At 41.9% G+C, this 21,827-nt stretch overlaps 1 pseudogene; it reads right to left on the bottom strand.

Moving 5' to 3' along the window:
- Window positions 1-17,983: 17,983 nt before the first annotated feature.
- LOC122065961 lies at window positions 17,984-18,795 on the bottom strand (annotated as a pseudogene).
- Window positions 18,796-21,827: the final 3,032 nt, after the last annotated feature.

Here is a 21,827-nt window from a genome sequence, read left to right as displayed (position 1 = left end):
AGGAAATGGGATTGGGTAAATGTAAAAACTTTAAAGAGTTAAAAGCCAAAAAAAAAAAATGGTTGCATTTAATTATTGCATTTTATGGCATGCATGAGAGGAAGTTTACCTGGAATAAATAAAAGATTAGTTATTTGATTTCATAACCCATCGAGTACGAGTTTAACGAAATTTTGACAGCATAACTAAGCTAAAGCAAGATTTTTGAAAATTTTCACACACAAGCACCTAATAGACAACATATATATATACCAATAAGCATAATGGATAAAGGCTAACTAATGATGCTACAACTAAATTACAATAAGTTATCAAGCATACAAAGCTAACCACAAGTCACCAACAACAAACATAACACCCCACAAGCAAGTCCAATTACAGAGAAAAGTACAAAATATATATATATATATAATAATATAAACAACATGAAGACAAGTGAAGAGCTGATGTAGATAGGCAAGCTAAGTCCTCAAAGACCCTCGTCATCGTCTAACTCTACTACTCCATCCCTCCTAGGTCTCATCTAACATTGAGCCGATGGTCGTAGTAATCAAACCTTGAGTTCACCAGTTGTACATCCCTCCGGAGTTGGGAAAAATCCACTGAAATGGCGTTGGCCATTGTGTTCAAGTCCTCGCCCAATCTTAGGAAGGAACTCTCTAAGGTAGCCTGCCTTTCTAAGATGTTTTCCTCTCTAGAAGTACTCTCATATAGTCTTCTCAGCAGCTGATCTTGCCCATCCTTCAAGGCCCTCATAGCAGTCATCATACTCTCAAAGTCAAATGCACCACTCTCAGGTGGTGGGGCTCTATACTGTGGGCCTGCAGCCCTCGCAAAGTCAGGATCAGTACCTCTCGAATCAAGAGGCTCCTCCTTGAGGATATCCTCGTCCAGAAAGTCCTCTTCCTCGAACTGAGGAACATAATCCTCATCCTCCTCACTAGTATCCTCCTCCAGGGAACATCCTCCCTATGGCCATTCCTCCTGTCCCTACCTCTTTGAGCTCCTGCTCTCTGAGGTACATCCATAAGAGCTTGGAGACCCATCCTCTGTAGGTTTCCCCTGTTAAATTTGTCCGCTGGAGTCTTTCCCTCCTCACCACTCAAATCCACCCCAAAGAACTCAAAGATCCTGGTGAGGATCCTACCATATGGGAAACATCTTAAGTATGATGTAGGGTGAGCATAAGTGCTCGGCACCTCCCTCCAAGGCCTTGTAGATGCAGAAGGCTATGTAGGCCGCCATGAAGCCTACTTGGTTCCGGTGACCTCCTCTGGGGAGTAAATTGAACTGAACCAAGCGAGCAAATACACGAACCTCTAGGTAAAATGTCATCTCGGAATCTGGATGCTCCTTGCTGCATAAATGGTCTCATAAATGTGGTCCTATGTCTCCGAACTTAAGGATGGGCCCACGGGCTTACTCCTCGGGGGACTGTAGAATTGATGCCCAACTGACGACATGTCTAAAATACTAGCAAGGGTGTCCATGGTCAAGTGAATGTTCACCCCCTTCACCATGCTAGTGATTGAATACTCCCCGTACTAGTAAGAGACCTCCAAGTTGCAGTAGAATCTTTGAACCAGTTGTTCATAGCATGGACGATTGATGTTAAGGATAGACTGCCAACCCAGTGCAGTAAATCTCTCATGAAGTTGAATCTTGTGGAAATTACTGATTACCATGGTCTTCTCCATCATCACAGACCTCTTTAGAAAGGCCTACCAGTTGGTTGCCGCCTCCAAACTTTGGAAGAGTCCCTCATCATAGTCTAAAGGATCGATGGGGGCATGTCCTTGTCGCCTTGTGCGAAGGGCTGGGGAACTAGTCCCTGCACTCTTCCACTTGGAAGTTGTGGCCCTACGTCGAGTGGAAGAGGATGCGGGTTCCTTGCCCTTACGAGAAGACATCCTAGTAAGAAAAGAGGAGGGATAATGATAAGTAAGGATGAGGAATAACAAAGGAAATAAATAGATGGGTGAGCAAGCACATGTAAATGCACCTAAACACATAGTGTGGATTATGATAGAAAGAGAAGTGGATAAAGCATGGAGAAATGATGAGGGAGGAAGCCCCCAAAACATGGTACCCACTAGCACATTGCAAATAGAAAAGTAACAAAGGTGTATAAAGCACGACAAGTGATAAATGATGGAAAACCCCAAATCTCAATGTACAATTTCAATCTAAGAAAATGAGAAGTCCCATAATAGTGTAAAGCTTGAATCTTACATGTCCATGAAGGAAATGCCTATCATTATACAATCAAGTTATGCAAAGAAATCTTCTATTATGACATTGTGGTGCAAGGAATAAGTGATTCAAGGTTGTTCACAAGCATGGAATGATGTGAAGAGAATCATAGAAACCCAGAAATTTTTTTTTCCCAAGGAACCCAACACAAAATAGATGGATTTTCATGAAAAAGAGATGGATTTTCATGAGAAAGAGATGGGATTTCAAGCATGTACGAATTTCCATGATCTCTCCAACATTGTAAGTGCAAATCAAAGATGAGGAATTTCATTTGAGTTGTTAGTTGGGGAGAAAATGGTAGAGATAGAAGAAAACCCCAAATTTGAAAAATTAGGGCACGAATTGCGGATTTTTCTCTCATATATTTTATGGTAAAGCCCAAAACTATGCATGAAGCACAAATAGAGTATCATATTCTCATGGAATGATTGTTCTATGGAAAGAAACATGAAAAAAATCAAGATTTGGGGAGTATACATGGATTCAACCTCTAAAATACATGTTCCAAGAAGAGAAATGGAGAAGAGACTTACTTGAGAGTGGAGGAGTTTGGATCTTCCAAAATCCGCGGAATTGTTGAGTGGGATCGCGAGTGGACGCGCCAAGAACCTCCCAAAAAAATCTCCTGAGTTAAAAAAGGGGAAGAAGTGGGAGAAAAAGGAGAAACAGGGGCTTAAAAGCCCCTGCGTATTCCGTCTCAGGTCGGACCGGTGGGCCGGCCCGAGCTGCTCGACGGTTGGAAGAAAATACAAAAAAAAAAAAAAAAAGGGGTGGAGATATTACTACATATATATGATATAAAAAAAGGGGGGGTGTGTGGCTAGCACCATATGGTCGAATGGGACCATTGTCCAAATTGTCGAAGCACTAGCACCATATTTTCGGGAATAAGCTGTGGCTAGTTGTAAGACATCGTACACTATAATACTCATGTGTTGGCATATGATTTATGTGCCGATGTAAATTCTAAGGTACTTAACCAATGTTTGTGCATGATATGTTCCAGGTGCAAGGACACGATGGTACGTACTAGATCCGGTAACAATGCACGAGGTACCTCACGTGGTCCTCGCCCGGTCGGTCGACCACCAAATCCTAGAAGGTCCCACTCTGTGGGACAAACCCCACTCCCACAACCTCTGGAAACCTTTGATCAGGGTGTGGCACAAAGAGACCCACCTGTGACTACACTTCCGGATCCTCCACCGGTCATCACTCCGGGTGATGTTGCAACCATAATCCAGCAGTCACAACAAGCCTTCCAGCAACAAATGCTTCAGCAGCAGCAGGCATTTATGGCTGGTATACAGCAACAGTTAGACCTTTCTCAACCTGGTCAACATCCCCGGATACTTACTCCACAAGACCCACCTGTAGGGTCTGGCATGGGGCCACAAACTGGAGTTACACCTCCAATTCAGCCACTCAGCCCTCCTCCGTATATAGTGCCCCCTCCATACCCTTATTATACGGCATATGCACCCAATTACCCCTTGATGAATAATACGTCAAGGGTAGTGGAATCCTTTAAGAGGAATTTGCCACCTGTATTCTCTAAGGTGGGAAGTGATCCTCTAGAGCCAGACCAGTGGATCCAAGAGCTGGGAAAGATATTTGAGGTGATTGAGTGCACTGAAGCACTGAAGCATAGAAGCTTATTTGTGCGGGGTTACAACTCAAGAACGAAGCCAACTCTTGGTGGCAAGCCTCTAAGCCTATATTGTTGGCTGCACATCCGGAACCCACTTGGGAGCAGTTCAAGGAATTGTTTTTGGCCAACCATTACCCTTGTAGTTTTAGAGACCGTAAAGAGACAAAATTCATGGCCTTAACTCAAGGGAATAAGACTATCCTTGAGTATCAGCAGTAGTTTGAAAGCTTATTCCATTTTGCCCCTAGGCATATGAGGTCAGTTGAAGAGAAGGCTGCAAGATTTCTGAAGGGATTAAAGGCATCTATTAGGTCAGTGCTCGAGGTCTTAGATTTGACAGATTATGACCAGATTGTGTAAAAGGCTTAGACCATGGAAGATAAGCAGAAGGGAGAACAGTCCCTCACACCTGGATTGTGGAAGAGGACAAATCCATTTCCGGACATGGGCAACTCATCCAAGGTATACCGTGGGTCGTATAGTTCTGGGCCTACATATAGACAGCCCTACAGGCCATTTGGCTACCTTCCTGGACCAACTGGTGGTTCAGGCTCTACATCTTTTCGCCCAAACACTAGTACGGTGCCTACAGTCCCAAGGCCACCCTGACCTCCATCTACAGTGGGTCAGATGCAAAGGGGCCCCGCCCCAATTTTGGCATCACAGAGCCGTTGTTTTAATTGCCATTCCTATGGCCACTATGCTAAAGACTGTCGGGTCAGACCAGCCTTACCCTCCAGTCAGCCCTCTACGTACAGACCTCCCTTAACTGGGGGGAATCAACCGCAAGGAAGAATGTATGCCCTATCATCTGAGGAAGATGAGGCCAACACGAAAGTGGTAGCAGGTACATTCTAATTTAATATTTCGCTTATGCTAAATATTGATAACCTGCTGTACTTATTTGCACTGTTGCACTAGGTGTTCTACCTGTATCAGGTATACCAGCCTATGTCTTGTTTGATTCAGGAGCTACACATTCATTCATATCTAAGAGATTTGTTAAGAAACTTGGTATGTCACCCAGGACACTAGATCCTGGGATGATTGTTAGTATGCCTACCGGTAAAGTTACACAGTTGAAGGAGGTGTATGGGCCGTGCCCAGTGGAAATCAGTGGGAAGAAATTGAATGCACAACTCATTAAGTTCAACATGCAAAATTTTGACGTTATACTGGGCATGGATTGGTTGTCTGCCCGTCGAGCTAATATGATGTGTGCTGAAAAATTAATTAGGGTGACAGATGATGAAGGAAAGGAATTGGTATACCGAGCAGATAAAATGAAGCGGGCTAGAAAGGCCCTCGTCTCCGCTCTTCAAGCGGTAAAGTTGTTGGAAAGTGGATGTCAGGGTTACTTAGCATCGGTACTTGATGTTGATGCAAAGGTTACACCTCTAGAAGAGGTAAAGGTGATTAAAGAATTTCCCGATGTCTTTCCATATGATCTGATGCATCTACCGCCTAATAGAGAGTTGAAATTTGCCATAGACTTGATTCTTGGAGCAGCTCCAGTGTCTAAAGCTCCCTACAGGATGGCACCAGCCGAACTGAAGGAGTTACAGATGCAGTTGCAAGAATTATTGGAGAAGGGGTTCATTCGCCCAAGTGTTTCACCTTGGGGTGCCCCAGTATTGTTTGTCAAGAAGAAGGATGGCAGCTTGCATATGTGCATCGATTACCAGGAATTGAATAAGCTAACCATTAAAAACCGGTATCCATTGCCACGCATTGATGATTTGTTTGACCAACTACAAGGTGCAAAGGTATTTTCAAAGATAGACTTTAGATCAGGCTATTATCAGCTCAAGATAAAGAGTGGCGACATACCCAAGACAGCGTTCAGGACTTGGTATGGTCACTATGAGTTCCTAGTGTTATCTTTTGGGTTAACCAATGCACCGGCATCATTCATGGTTTTAATGAATCGAGTATTCCACGATGTCCTCGATAAATGGGTAATTATTTTGATTGATGACATCTTGATCTACTCTAAGACAGAAGAGGAGCACACTCAACACTTGAGGCTGGTGTTACAGAGGCTGAGAGAACAACAATTGTTTACCAAATACAATAAATGTGAATTTTGGCTTGAGCACGTTGGATTCCTGGGACACGTAGTGTCTGAGGCCGGAATCGAGGTGGATCCTGATGAGGTGAAAGCAGTAGTAGAATGGAAAAGCCCTATGAATGTTACTAAAATTAGAAGTTTCTTGGGTATGGCAGGGTACTACTGGCGCTTCATTGAGCATTTTGCTCGGATCTCAGCACCAATGAATAAGTTTACCAAAAAGGGTGTGAAATTTGAATGGGTAGAGCAATGTGAGAAGAGTTTTTAGGAATTGAAGAAAATGTTGGTGTTGGCCCCTGTGTTGACCATCCCTGAAGGCACAGGTGGAATGACAGTCTACACTGACGCTTCTAAGGTGGGGTTGGGTTGTGTTCTCATGCAACGTGGTAAGGTGATAGCGTATGCATCCCGACAACTAAAGGAATATGAGAAGAACTACCCCACTCATGACTTGGAACTAGTCCCAGTCATTTTTGCCCTAAATATTTGGCGACATTATTTGTATGGTGAGAAGTGCGACATATACAGTGATCACAAAAGCCTTAAGTACTTTTTCACCCAGAAAGATTTGAATATGAGGCAGAGGAGATGGCTTGCACTCATGAAGGATTATGACTGCGACATTCAGTATCATCCCAGCAAGGCTAATGTAGTGGTAGGTTGAGTCGGAAGGCACAGACTGTGTCACTCTCATACTTAGCAATCAGCCCACCACTTGTATAAGAGGCGACGCTAATGGATGAAGCCCTCTTATATGAAGAAGCAACCTTAGAGCTTGAACATCAACTAGAAAACCTTAAATGGTTGACTGTGTCACTAGCGGCTCTATAGGTGCATCCGTCCATTATGCAAGAGGTGATACTAAAACTACCTTTGGATCTTGAATTGCAGCGGATCAGAGTTAAGATTCAAGATCAAACAATGAACGACCCTGATTTTGTTTTAGCCAGCGATGGGGCATTATTGTTTCGAGGTTGGTTGTGTGTGCCCGATGATTTGGATATACAAGACAAGATAGTGCGGGAAGCACACAACTCCGAGTACTCACTCCACCCAAGAAGTACAAAGATGTATAAAGACCTTAAACAAAATTACTGGTGGCCTAGCATGAGAATCACAATAGCCCTATATGTGGCGACTTGTTTTACATGCCAAAAAGTAAAAACTGAGAGGCATTGACCTTATAGTACTCTTCAACCACTCCCAGTACCAGAATGGAAGTGGGATAGGATTACAATGGACTTTGTCATCGGACTACCATGCACACCTAAGGGGATGGATGCAATATGGGTGATAGTTGATCGGCTTACTAAGACTGCTCATTTCATTCCCATCAAGACCAAGTTCTCTATGGCCAAGTTAGCACAACTTTATATGGATAACATAGTGCGCTTGCATGGAGTTCCAGTGAGCATCGTGTCAGATAGGGACCCAAGGTTCACCTCTAGGTTTTGGAAAAGCTTTCAGCATGCTTTGGGATCGCAATTGAATTTGAGTACTGCTTTCCACCCACAGACTGATGGTCAGTCGGAGCGAACCATACAAATATTAGAAGACATGCTCAGGGCATGTGCAATGGAAATGTGTGGTAGTTGGGAAGATTATATACCCCTTATGGAGTTTTCCTATAACAATTATTACCAAGCTACAATTGGGATGGCTCCATATGAGGCATTATATGGTAGGAAGTGCATAACTCCTCTGTATTGGAATGAGGTAGGAGAACGCCAAATGTTAGGACCTGAAATGATATAGATGACTTGTGACAAGGTCGATGTTATTCGAGAAAGGATTAAGGCAGCTCAGTCACGTCAAAAGAGCTACGCAGACAACCGCAGGAAAGACATTGAGTTTCAAGCAGGAGAAAAGGTGTTTCTCAAGATTTCTCCTACTAAAGGGTTGCAAAGATTCCATAGAAAGGGTAAGTTGAGCTCAAGATACATTGGCCCATTTGAGTCTTAGCTCGGGTCGGCTCAGTAGCCTACATGCTTGCTCTGCTACCTTCCCTCAGGAATGTTCATAACGTATTCCATGTATCCATGCTGAAGCGATACGTTCATGATCCATCGCATGTATTACCCGTGGAACCAGAATATCTAGAATCTTATATGACCTATACACAGCAGCCAGCTGAAATCTTGGACCGAAAAGTGAAAACCCTTCGCAATCGCTCCATTTTCTTCGTGAAGGTACGATGGGCAAATCATTCACTTGAAGAGGCATCTTGGGAGAAAGAGGATGAAATCCAAGCCAAGTATCCTCATCTTTTCGAACAACCAGGTACGCCAATTTCGAGGACGAAATTTTTAAAAAGAGGGGGTAAATGTGATACCCTACTTTTAAAACCCGGTCTAATTACACGGTTGACCCGATTTAACCATGCAGAACCTAAACTAGAGAGGGCTAAGGCAGGTTCCTTATGGACCATGATGGCAAGGGTGACTTTGAACACGGGTTGGCCAGACAAGTCTGAGTCAGAGCCAGAGGAGACGGGTGTACCTAAGCCATGCACTTGCACGTATCATAAGGCCATGTATGGATAATGCTGGTATGTAGCTATATCCTAAAGCACATACGTATAATATACCGTGTGCCGAGAGTCGAATTCCATCAAAATCCCACTTGTTGGCCAATTTTTGGCCCTTAGGTGGGCGGTCACAGGTGGGCGCACCCGCCCACCTGAGTGACCCACCCATGTGGTTACTAGTTGTTTTAGAAAGTATAAATAGCATTATTGTGTTTTCATTTTCTCATTTATGACATTAAGGAGTTTGGTGAGAAGAGTAAAGAGGAGAGAGAAAAGGAGGGAGAAAAGAGAGTATAGGAGAAGAAAGGGGAAGGAAGAGGAAGAAGAAATGAATTTAAGTGGCGCCAAGGTTTGATCTTCCCATTCCGACGCCGGAAGAGTGATCCCCAACATGAGATCTATGATTGGAGGTGAGCAAAGGCTATGTTTCTTAAACTTTCACCAAACCCAAGTAAAACCCTTGTTTTGGGTAGAGTTCCTTAAGATCTTATAAATCCCACTTGAGATGATGAATCTAAGGTTTAATAGATGGTCTACGTGTTGATTTTGAAGGATTTGAAGAAGTGTTTACAAGGTGGGAGAAGCATTGGTGATTCTTGAGCAAGGAAGTGATTTTTGGGGTTTTGATAGAGTTCTTGAGCAAAGAAGGTTAGATGGCTTCCCAATCCTTAAATCTAACTTAGATCTAGGTTAGAATCATCTTATAAGACCATGAATGTGTGGAAAATGTGATTGGAAAAGTCCCATTTGATTCCCCAAAGGTTGGGGAAAATTTCAGCGAAAAAAGGCATTTTTCCACCCTCTCAGGTGGGCTGAGATCGGTGGGCCGCACGGCCTGCCTGAGGGCACCCTCCTTAGAGGGCAGGCTCTCGGGGCCGATCGGTGGGCCGACCGACGGGCCGACCTACCCACCGATCATGATCGATGGGCCGACTAACGGGCCAACTGGTGGGCCGACCTGCTCGCAGGTCATGACCCGATCCCCACCGGTGGGCTGACCTACCCACCGGTCATGATCGGTGGGTCGACCAGTGGGCCGACCCGCCCTGAGATGTCCGGTGGGTCGTGACAGGTGGGCTATCCGACCCACCCGAGAGGCCCCCAACGTGATTTTTGTGCCCGAATGGACCTAAAACGGACGTGCAACCTTCTTTTATGATTCTAAACATGATTTAACCATCGAATCTTGTTAGTTTTGACCCCAAAGTGTTGAAATGCTAACCCCATTCACTTATGATAGGTTCACCAAAATTTACGTTTCTCGCACCGAATCTCACCCGTACCGGGCGTGAGTCTTTGCACACAACAAGTAAGTGGGGAGAGGACGTTTGGAATTATTTTAAGGCTTGTTTGGCATTCATTCATTTGTATCTAAACTAGCCATGTCATCATGCAAACTATGTGTAGCTTAGCCATACTTATATGAATATGACATGTGTGTTGTGTTTTACTTTCTAAATGCTAAATGATGATGTGCTTATGTGATGAATGATGGGATCATTGTGCATGGTGCATTATTAGACTAGATGCCGTAGTCGGCTTGAAAACGAGTGCATTGGTAGCCCATGGAATGGGACGCGGTGGCACTATGCAATCGTACTATGTCATATAGGAGCATGCGGTTTAGGATTATCATCTTCCTGTGCTACGACCCTTCCCAACAGGGGTTGAGGTATTGGGTTACCATTTGGGGGGAAGCAGTGGTCACGGTTGTCGGGTCACTGTGGCTATTAGACATACGCCCGGCTGGTCATTAGGACAGTCAGCAACCTCGGTGGTATATTCAAGAGGGCCAATCGTACTGCTTTTAAATTGCTGGAGTCAACACCTTTACTTTCTATCATTTACTTTTATGTTGAGAGTCGGTAGTCGGCATGCTTTACTTTTTCGAGTACTCACGGTGGGCCTTCTCCAACAGCCCTATGGGCGTATCGCAGGATGGAGTTCGCGGCTCGTACCTGGAGTATATGCGCACTGTGGTTGTAGTAGCACTAAAACCAAGACTTAGTAATGTTGTTTAGGTGGATGTGATTTAAAATGAATTGCATAGCATATAGTGCATATGGTTGTGATTGTTGTATGGATTGTTGTGTGGTCCTTCTTTTCACTTACTGAGCAAGTGAGCTCATCCCACGTGCGCACCTCTTTTAGATGATTTTGTAGGTCATTAGCCTGAAGATCAAGGGTCGGGCCCCATAGTTGAATTCCCTGAAGACGATTGGTGGGTCCCCGAGGAATATGAGCACGGTACGGATTGCACGTGCGAGGGCTGTGCTGCGGGACTGCAGTATTGACGCCGTACTGGCTTTTACTTTTTGATTCTTTTGATGACCCCTTTTTGTGTACTTGATACGTGAATTTTTATTCTTTTATATAAATATCATGCCTGCGGGCCCACATGTATTTATCTATATACTACAATTTAGGTATCAAGTATATTGGGGGTATTTATAGGTAAATTAAGTCTTCTGCTGAACTTTTGAACGTTTATCTTAGATGTGCCTATGCTGTGGTTGGGTACTGTATCAGATGATCCTGGCAGGTTTGGGGTTAACCCGGTCACCGGTCTGGTTCTGTGTGAATAGAGTGTGACAAGAAGTGATTTCATTTCTCACTTCTCACCTGAAAACCAATGTGGAAGAGGGAGAGAAAAAGGAAAAAAGGAAGAAGGAGAAGAAGAAGAAATAGGAGGAGGAGAAAGTGGGGGAGCTTTCGACTTCTAGCATACTTGCTGGTTGCCGCTAAATGTAGGTGCTACCTTTCCCAAAACCCTCTTTCCCTTCATTTTTGGGTTTTCTACTTTGAAAAAATGGAGGGGTGAGCCTTAGACTTGGTGCTTCTCGGTAATCAGGATAGTGTGCATTTTACTCCACCGTGTGTTTGTCAAGCTCCAACCAAGTCGATCAAGCTCCGGCAACATTTTTTACTAAATAGGGAGTTAGGATTTCGATAGTTCGGTCACCATATCTCCCAAATGGCTTGGTGGAAATGTGATTTTTTGACTTAAATGAGAGGTAGGAAGACCTCCTATAACCTCTACGAAATAAATCCTGGTGATAGGACTGAAGCCGACACATCCCAAAAAAGGTGGTAAAATTCTGGGTTTACCACTGGAAACACGTAGGGTGAATCTAATGGGTTGTTTCCAGTGAAACAGGAGCCTTAGGGAGCTTCTGCCTAGACCATTGGAAACAACAGTCTTGTTTCTGGTGACTCAGACCTTGTTTTTGGTGACCTATTTTCGGTGAACTGTTCTGAGCTTTCAAAATGGATTGTTCCTTTAACTTCTGGGGTAGACCTTGTGGCTCCCCCTTTGGAGTTTTTGCCACCAGTTGATGCCCGTTAACCCTTGTACCTAGGACATAGACAATCACAGAATGGTGAGGCTTAGAAGGGTTTGACATCGGGTTTGCAGCCTGGGACTTCACCTGTCCGGTCTATAATCGAGGTGAGTGGTGGTTTAACTTTAATTTTAGAGCATTTTAATATTTTAGAACTGCACACATGCCATAGTAATCCATATTTTCAACTGCTAGTATGAATTATGTGAATTGTCTAACATGTGGAATTACAATTGAACTATATAACATGTTTGATTTATTTGAATTGTATACATGTTGTGAACTGTATGACGGTATTTGGTGTGGCCAAGGTGGTTCTGGTACCATGATCACCTTGAGGATGATTGCATCATGCATTGGGTGTGCATTAGAGTTAGTTATAGTTATGGATGCAATTTGTGGCCAATGGTAATTCTGGTATCCTGTACTCACATCTATACTTGGATATGGGTCTGCTTTGTGGCCGATGGTAATTTCAGTATCGCATATCCCATACTTAACTGTTTATATGCTAGATAGGCTTCGACATGGATGTGATGTGGCCGATCGATGATTCTAGTATTGTATTCCATACTACTTGTATCATTATGCAAGACATGTAGTATATTGTGGTTAGGTTACATTCCTTATGCTATGTCCCCTTGCCAACAGGAGATAAGGTGTTGGATATTCCAACTGTGGTATGTTCAATGAACCTTTCCAGAATGCCACTTCCACGGTACGATGTGATTGTTGTCAAAGGTAAAAACTAGTCTAACATGGCCGATGGTAATTTCAATGTTGTAATGGTCAGGAGGGGATTATCAGGCGTTTGCTAGGTGATCGATGGTCACATTTCAGGACCGATAGGCTGATAATCACAACTAGGATTTGTATCGTTGGATGACCGATGTGCAAGTTTCGGGTTAGGGATACAACCTACTGCGTCGTAGTAGCATGTACCCAACTTAGTTGTATGTTAGGTAGTAAAATGTAAAATGAATTGCATCATTCTCGCATCATGGACTATATGTATATGCTTGCATGAACCCCACCCCTCATTGAGCTAGTTGGAGCTCACCCCACATACATGTTACTTTTTAGATGATGATGTAGATGTTGTTGTGCCACTGGGCAGTGACACTTCTTCCTTTGTACCGGAGCCAGTGACTGGTGAACACTAGATGCTGAGGAGCACGATCCCGACTGTGCTTATGAGACCTGTGCGTATGCAGCACTGTAAGTCTGGTAGTGGCATGTTGTCATCCTAATACCGTATGTTTAGATGGTATTCTTATTAGATTTACTATATGTATGTCTTGAACATATGTGAGCAGAATAACTTTTGTTATGTAATACACTAACATTAGATGTTATCCCCACTTGATTTATGATTCCGCTATATTATACCCTGATTCTTCTACAATTATTTATTTGGTTCGATGTTGTGTGATTGTGATTGTTAAAGTATTGCTATCAGAGATCTAGGTGAAGACGTAAGGCGGGTAAGCCTCTTACTCACACCGCTAGTATCCTAGCAGTAGGAGCGGGTTGTGACATGTGATCACTCCAATATACCATTCATGTGATTAATTTCAAATTTTCAACCAAATTTTGGGTTAGAATGGATGGTTATCGAAGATTTGGGCAAGGTTCACCATTTCTAGGGTTTAGTTGCCCAAACTTGGGGTTAAGGTGGGGATTTCATAAAGGAAAGTTCATAGAATCAAATTGTGCCACCAACCTTTCTAGGGTAAGTCTCCTACACCAAATCCCCCTCCCAATTATTAGTCTTGATATGTGGGATGGTGAAATTCGGTTGGGGTTCCCCATTGGGTTCAACAGAGAGTAGAGAAAATGGGGAAGAGAGAGGGAGACTTATGTGTGTGTGGAAAGGGTTAGAGAAGATAGGGCTTACCTTAGTTTATAGGAACCCTAGCTCCTCCCTTCTTCCTCCTCCCTTGCTCTCCTTCTTCTCCTTCTTCTTCTCCTCTTGTTCTAATTTGGTAGGTGGATAAATGAATGAGCAAAGGCTTGTATTTATACCACTTAAGTTGCCTAAGGGCTATTTGGGAGAATAATGGGTTTCTACCCATTATCGGTTTAAATTATAAATTAGGAAAATAGGCCCACCTCTTAGTGTCCCAATACATTAATCTACTCCTCATTATGTTCCTTCATCATTGGGAATGGGTTTGAGGTGCACGGGTGGGAAGAATTGAGCCCCATGGCAAAATAACCCAATTATGGTCATTACACTCTCTGGAGGGTGTTCACCGGCTATACCCATTAGCCGGTGAAGGCTGAATTGGTCCCTTCTGTGTGAAAATGGAACCTTAAGTTGACTGGGGCCTGTCCAAGGTGTTTCCAGTGTGTGGGCCCCACCTCTTGGTATATGTTACTATTAGGGTTCGGGGATCTCCCTAAAGTTTGGAGGGATTATATAGACATTCTCTTCTATATTCGGAAGCCCTTCTAGTTATCAGAACATGAGTAGCAGGTACAGGTGGGTTCATCCTTCCCTTCTCAGCAAAATACAGCTGCTACCCAGTACTCATTAGTGCTGGCATTCTCTTGTGCCTCTTATGTACAGTCACAAGGAGGAATTTATGGTAAGGGTATAACACAAACTCTTTTAGGTCCTTTGTTATGAACTTCCACATGAACAAAGTGGAAGTGATGAGTATGTCAGAGTTAACTAATATGCATGTTGAAGCAGAGAAATCCATGAAATAGAGAAAGGAATGGCTAATGTCAAAGAAAAAAAACATCTTTAAAGTTAAAAAAATAAGAATGAGAAGAAGAAGAAGGGAGCTAAGGATGGTACCCAATCCAATCTTCTAATGGTTAAAGTGAGAGGTGCTCAGAAAAATGCTGCAAAAGGAAAATGTTTCTACTCTGGCAAGGAGGGAACTTGGCTGAACTTAAAGAAGAATAAGCCGGTAGAAGGTACAATTGAATCCTTAGTCTTAACTGAATCCCAAATGTTAGTTGGATCAACTGATATGTGTGTACACTCCGGGTCCACCGTCCACGTTTGTAATATGTTGCAGGGGTTCAAGGAGATACGAAGGGTTCAGAGAAATGAGATACACTTAACTGTCAGGATGGGAGATGAGGCCAATGTAGCTTTAGGCATATATTTTATTTGCTTTATTCAAGATGGAACTTTAATATTTAATAATTATTATTATGTTCCTAGTTTTAAAAGAAATTTGATTTCTTTTTCAAGACTAGTAGATTCTGGTTATACATTTTTTTTTAAATCATATTTGATTATTAAATATAATAGTAAAGTTATTGCTTCTGGTTTCCATCAAAATGGTATGTATTTTCTCAAATTGGTTATCTTGGAGTCTAATAGTTCTAGTATGGTTGCAAATGTTTGAAGGAGGAAACCTCCCCTAGAAATTTTACATGCTTATGTCATCTTAGATTAGACCATATTGGTGTGAATATGATTAAATGTTAGTGAGGAATGGACCTTTAGATAGCTTGACGATCCAACCCTATCCAACCTGTGAATATTGTTTACAAGGAAAAATGGGCGAGGAACCCTTACCTAAGAAAGGAGGAAGAGCCAATGCTATGTTACATTTGATCCACTTTGACGTATGTGGACCCATGAGTATTCAAGCCCGTTATGGATATGAATACTTTGTTACTTTTACTGATAATTACTCTCGATATGGATATGTTTACCTAATGCATCGAAAATCATAAGTTATTGAAAAGTTCAAAGAATTTCGAGCCGAGGTTGAAAATCAATTAGGGAATCTTATCAAGGAGGAGAGTATCTATCTAATGAGTCTGTCCTATGTCAGAGTGGTATTGTATCTCAACTGAGTGCACATGGAACACCACAACAAAATGGTGTTTCAGAGAGAAGAAATAGAACCTTGTTGGACATGGTTCATTCCATGCTCATCTACTCAAAATTACATGTATCATTTTGGGGTTTTGCTTTAAAGACAACTATCTATATTTTGAATAAAGTTCCAAGTAAGTCTGTTATAAAAACTCCATATGAGTTGTGGACTAGATGCAAGCCTAGTTTATAACATTTGAGGATTTAGGGTTGCATTGCTTATGTGAAAAGGCAATTGACAGACAAATTGGAATCTAGAACTGATAAATGTCACATTCTGGGATACCCCAAGACCAGTAATGGGTATTATTTTTGTAACCCTATTAATCAAAAGGTGGTTGTTAGTATACACGCAACATTTCTTGAGGAGGATATGATCACGCCTAGATCTAACTCTGTAGATATCAGGGAATGGTCGAATGATGATACCTCATCAATTCCAACCGAATCTACCACAGATATTTCAAAGACCATAGAACCATGTGGGCCTCAATGTAGTGGGAGGACATTTAAACCTCTAATTCGATATTCCCTATTCACAGAGGATGATGAAAAATTTGAAGAGTTCAGTATGGTGTTTGATTCTCTGGATTTGGATCCCAATAACTATAATGAGGCATTGGGTGATATAGACGCACACCATTGGATGGACATAATGCACTCTGAGATTGATTTTATGTTTTCAAATCATATATGGACTCTTGTAGATCCGCCAGAAGGTATAAAGCCAATCGGATGCAAGTGGATCTATAAGAGGAAGACATGCGTGGATGGAAAGTAGAACATTTGAAAACAAGACTAGTAGCGAAAGGGTGCACCTAACAAGAAAGGGGTGGTGTAGGAATTATGGACCTCCGCCTGGGATTGTGATATGGTGCGTAGCACGTGTACACACGCTGGGGTTCGACCCAAATGGGATGAGATAGTATCCCCTGGTCATCAAAATGCCAAGGGGGGGATACACGTTATGGGTAAAAGGGAGTTGCCACCTAGAAAGGGTCTAAGACCCATAAATGTCTCCCTCAATCAAGGGAGAGAGGCTAATGACTTTGATGGATAAAGCTGGTTTGCACCAAGATTCTGGACAAGTGTCAAGTGATAGACTGGGAAGGTGTTAGGCACCCAGTCTGCCCGACCCTAAGGCCGGTCTCCTTCTGTTTGACCAAAGTTTAATTGTACCCCACTAACTAGTCCTAAATCTAGGTCATTAAAAACCCTAAACTAGGTATCTAAGCATGACATGTGAAAACCCTAAACCAAGTGTCTAAATTATTCTAGCTAGGTTATGATGCAGATAATGAAATGATTACGCTAATTAAAATTAAAAACCCTAAATGATTTAATTGATGTATTATGAGTCTTAGATTAAGCTAATGAAATAAGTCTAAACCTAGGATTAGTTTAGCAACTTATGAAACCCTAAATTAAACTAATTTGATTAATTGAGCCTGACCTAGATGGATGATCAATGAATTTGTGAGGTCCTAAATTGAATTAATTAAAATGATTAATCGTAATCCCTAATGATTTGTGAAATGAATTATTGCAATCCTAATTAATCTATTAATCTAATAGGTAAAAAGATTTTTAAAGAAAGACAAAAACTTGAATTGAATGGTGAAACTACCCAAATCTAACTATTTCAGGGGAAAGTTTTGGAAAACCTAATCAATCTAATAATTTAAACAATTAAAACTAAATTTTAAAAGTCAATTAAATGCATTATGAACCTTAATTACTCTAATGAGTTAAGACTTTATTTAATTAAATATTAAAATAATTATTTAATTAACTACCCCAATTTAAGTAAATGGAATCTAAGTATTATGTTAAATATACAATGGTTGTAAATCTCCCACGTGGTGGTATGAGTGAGGAGTGGACAAAATATGAATACTAGCTAACCTACATACATGAGAAAAATGAATTGATTTAAACAAAAAAAAGAATCATCAAGTATCAAAAACATGTTAATAAACATGAAGCATGGCAAACATGATATTGATTAACCTATCTAAATCTAATGATTATCAATATGGCAAGATATCCGAATCTAAATTAAGTACACAATTAATTCTAAAGGACACACTATTTGAGATAAAAAGAAATGGACCGAAACGGGTTCATTTTTATCAACGAAAACCCAAGTAACGCACCTAATGCTACGAGCCGGTTTGAGGGGGGCCAGCCACGCCCGTATTGACCTACGTCCTAAACTATGGCCCATAGACCCATTTTCTGATTCAAAACCCTAATTTAATAGAAATTAGTGAACCCTATGGTTATCATATGATTCAAAAATAATGAGCAAAACCCAATCGGTTTCAGCCCAGAGAAAATGTTTGACTCGAATTCGGTTTATCCGAATCAAGGGAAAGCCTCGAGAGATCTTCATGGTCAGGGCCAGAAGAAGATGAAGAAGAAAGAGAAAGGCGGGAAGAAATCAAAACGGACTCCGAATCAGAATCCCTCAGCAACGGAAGGCTCAACGAAGAATCTGCCCCCACTGAAGAAGATTTCGAGTTCCTGTGGAGGAAATGCTTCAATGTCTTGGGGTTAGTATCCTTCGAAGATAAAGACGAATCAGAATTCTTCAAATCCTGTTTAGCATGATTGCTCTACAGCTTCTTCAACCCTAGAAGCTCTCCATCTACTCGAACATCTCGGCACCTTAGGATAGAATAAGTACGGATCTATCCTAGACACCTCAGCTCTCCGGTGCGATTTCATCTCCTCTGGTGACCTTATCTCCTCCGAAGTCGACGTTGTCATGGTCAAATCAACAGAAGGACTAACCATGGTAAGTTACAGAGGCACAAGCTTCCCATCAGAGAAGTACTTATCCGTCGGAAGCATTGTCACCGGATCTTCAAGCCTAAACTCAAAATCTCTGAAATCCTTGCCGTAAACTTCGGGATCTTGTTACTCCGTAGACTTCTGTTATTCAACTGTTGAGGACGTCTTTGCATTCGGATCCTCTTTAGGGAAATCACAACTGAAAGAAATACTAGGACTCAACCAGCTGTACGCCGGGAATGTCGGAGGACAGTCGAGAAAAGTTTTCGGTGAAACTCTGATGTTGTTCACGCAAGCCGAAGCCATCACCGATGATCATGCAACACTTGACACCAATAAAACACAACCAAAAATAACGAAAGAATATCAAAATCCAAGGAAAACTATCCGATTGGAAATAATGTTTTGAAATGAAAACTCAGGTTTTCGCCTGAATTATAGCGCCGGAGTGGAATAATCCTGTAGATCTCTATATAGATATAGAAAGCTCAGATAGAGAGAGAGTGTGAAGAGAAGCGTAGTTCCCGCTCCACTAGGGCTTGGAAATGGTTTGGTCATGGTAAAAGAGAAAAGAAGAGAGGAAGAAGAAGAAGAAAAAGAAGAAGAAGAAAGGAGGAGAAAGGTGCGGCTGATTTTCTGCTATAGGGAAAAGAATAAAGAAAGGAAGAAAAGATGGGGGAAGAGATTAGGGCTTGAGATCCTAATCTAAGGGCCTAGATTAAAAGAACAAAAAACAATTTAAAAAAAAAAAACTAAACCAAATCAAATCTACTTAAGTAAGCATGTTAAATAAAAAAAACCAATTAAACCTAATTAATCTAAAAGAATCAATTAAACCTAAATACCTTTAATTGGACCGGAACAAATCAATTCACATCTAATAAACCGTATTGAACCAAACTGAAACTAATTAAACACAATTAATCTAAATAAATCAATTATTAATGAATTAGAAACTAATCTATTAAATTAAACTAATTCTAAATCGCTATTGGGAAAAAAGAAGAAGAAAAAAATAAATACCTTAAACCCGGCTTTAATTAAGAAACAAGGGGAGATAACCCGAACTAGGTCTCCTCACTCAAGGAAGGATTACACATTCAAAATTTTATACTTGGAGAGATTCTTTATTTAGAGAGAGAGAATTAGCAAAAACCTTCATGGGGCCATATTCCTTCTCCCAAATTTTCTTTTCCCCCCTTTTTGGAAGAGAGGAAGGGCTATTCTTATAGCCTTGGGACTTGGGACTTGGGACAATTCTCTCTTATTTCCGATGTGGGATTAAAAAACTAGAGAGAATTGTCCAAAAAGGCTTGCTTTTGGACAAAGGGGTTTAGGCGCCATGTGGCACTCTTTGGTTGCTAGGAATGGAATCTGATACTGAACTTTGGAGTCAACTTTCGGGGGTCATATCTTTCAAATCGTTTGTCGGAATTCGACGTGTAATATGTCGTTAGAAAGATCAATCCAAGCACTATCCAATGATGTGAGACACAATTGTAGTCTCGACCAGGAACCTTTACAAAAATATGCATAAAGTAAGGACCCGGATCATATAATGAAAGAGAGAATCGGGCGTCGATTCGCATAGTTTTCGCATCAAAGTGTAATGTCCGACTTGAGGGGACAAACAACAATAATCCACAACATCAAATTCTAATTTTTGAAAACATTTTCCCTTGAAAGGTTATAGGAAAAAAATGGTCATTTTCTACTCTAAGTTTGAAAATTCTCCAAGTCTAAAATATCCAAAATGTAATCCTTCATATTGTCATCATTGCCGGGGGTGACAAAATTCGGTGTCTACAGATTTCCCCTCTTTGACCGAGACTTGTGTAACGGTCGAAAGAAAAAAAAAAGAACACACCATTTTGTCACCAAGAGCAATGTACTGCCGACATCTGGCTCAAAGATGGTAGAGGTGCAAATGCAAATGCAAAACGAGCGATAAGACCAAAGGTAGGAGATGTCGATCGATAACACATGCGAAATCAGGTAGCGTGTGGATGCTACTATGATTGAAAGCCTACCACGGTTGGTCAATATAGAGGTAATGCCCAAACAATGTGACACTAAAAATTTGAGTTTCTAGCCACGTGGCTGTCAACCTTGGGATTCTCTACAGGGGATGATCATCCTCGCACAGCGGTGCTCAGCTGGGATCAACAACGGTGCTCGGTTGTGATCCTAAGGATTCTCACAAAGTTATTGTGGATAGTCCTTGTATAGCGGTGCTCAGCTATGATCCTAAGGATTCTCTAAAATTTGGTGTGGATAGTCCTTGCGCAGCGATGCTCAGCTGGGATCGATAGCGGTGCTCAGCTATGATCCTAAGGATTCTCGACAAATTGGTGCGGATAGTCCACCTTGGCAGTCGTGCATGACTATAAACCTTGGGATTCTCTATAGGGGATGATCATCCTCGCACAGCGGTGCTCAGCTGGGATCAACAGCGGTGCTCAGCTATGATCCTAAGGATTCTCGACAAATTGGTGTGGATAGTCCACTTTGGCAGTCGTGCACAACTATGAACCTTGGGATTCTCTGTGGGGGATGATCATCCTTACACAATGGTGCTCAGCTGGGATCAATAGCAGTGCTAGGTTGTGATCCTAAGGATTCTCAAAAAATTGGTGTGGATAGTCCTCGTGCAGTGGTGCTCAGCTGGGATCGATAGCGGTGCTCAGCTATGATCCTAAGGATTCTCGACAAATTGGTGTGGATAGTCCACCTTGGCAGTGGTGCACGACTATGAACCTTGGGATTCTCTATAGGGGATGATCATCCTCGCACAGCGGTGCTCAGTTGGGATCAACAATGGTGCTCGGTTGTGATCCTAAGGATTCTCACGAAATTGGTGCCAACGATGTGTTTGGTTATGCACCTACATTGGAATTAGCAAAGGAAAACTTGGAAGATTTTGGATCTCAAATACCTGAATAAGGACATGAAGCTTAGCAAAGTTAGCAACAAACAATTGCATTGAATTTAAGAGATCGCAAGGATGTTCGAGATGCCATCACATGCCGAATCCACGAGAGGTCTAGATCCGAAAAACAAGGGGCTTGGAAAGAGCACCATCATATGAAGGTTAGTGGTTAGTAAAAACACACAAAGCCCATATGTTCATGAAGGAGAATGTTGCTAGTAGATTGATCATCATAAAGGACAAAGTCTTTTCATTGAAAGGAAAAAAATGGCACCATGGCTACTACAAGTTTTGAAAAGCAGAAAGGTGGGGGAACGACTCCTTAGTAAACGTTGCCCAGACCAAAAGATCTTCAATTTAACAACCCTAACCTAGGTGATCCAAATGGTTCCACGAGGCTGCAATGGAA

This window comes from Macadamia integrifolia, unplaced genomic scaffold, assembly GCF_013358625.1.
Source record: "Macadamia integrifolia cultivar HAES 741 unplaced genomic scaffold, SCU_Mint_v3 scaffold2164, whole genome shotgun sequence".
In the NCBI taxonomy this organism is placed as follows: domain Eukaryota; kingdom Viridiplantae; phylum Streptophyta; class Magnoliopsida; order Proteales; family Proteaceae; genus Macadamia; species Macadamia integrifolia.
The sequence above is the reverse complement of the archived record's forward strand: the minus strand, read 5'-3'. Positions and strand labels throughout refer to the sequence as shown.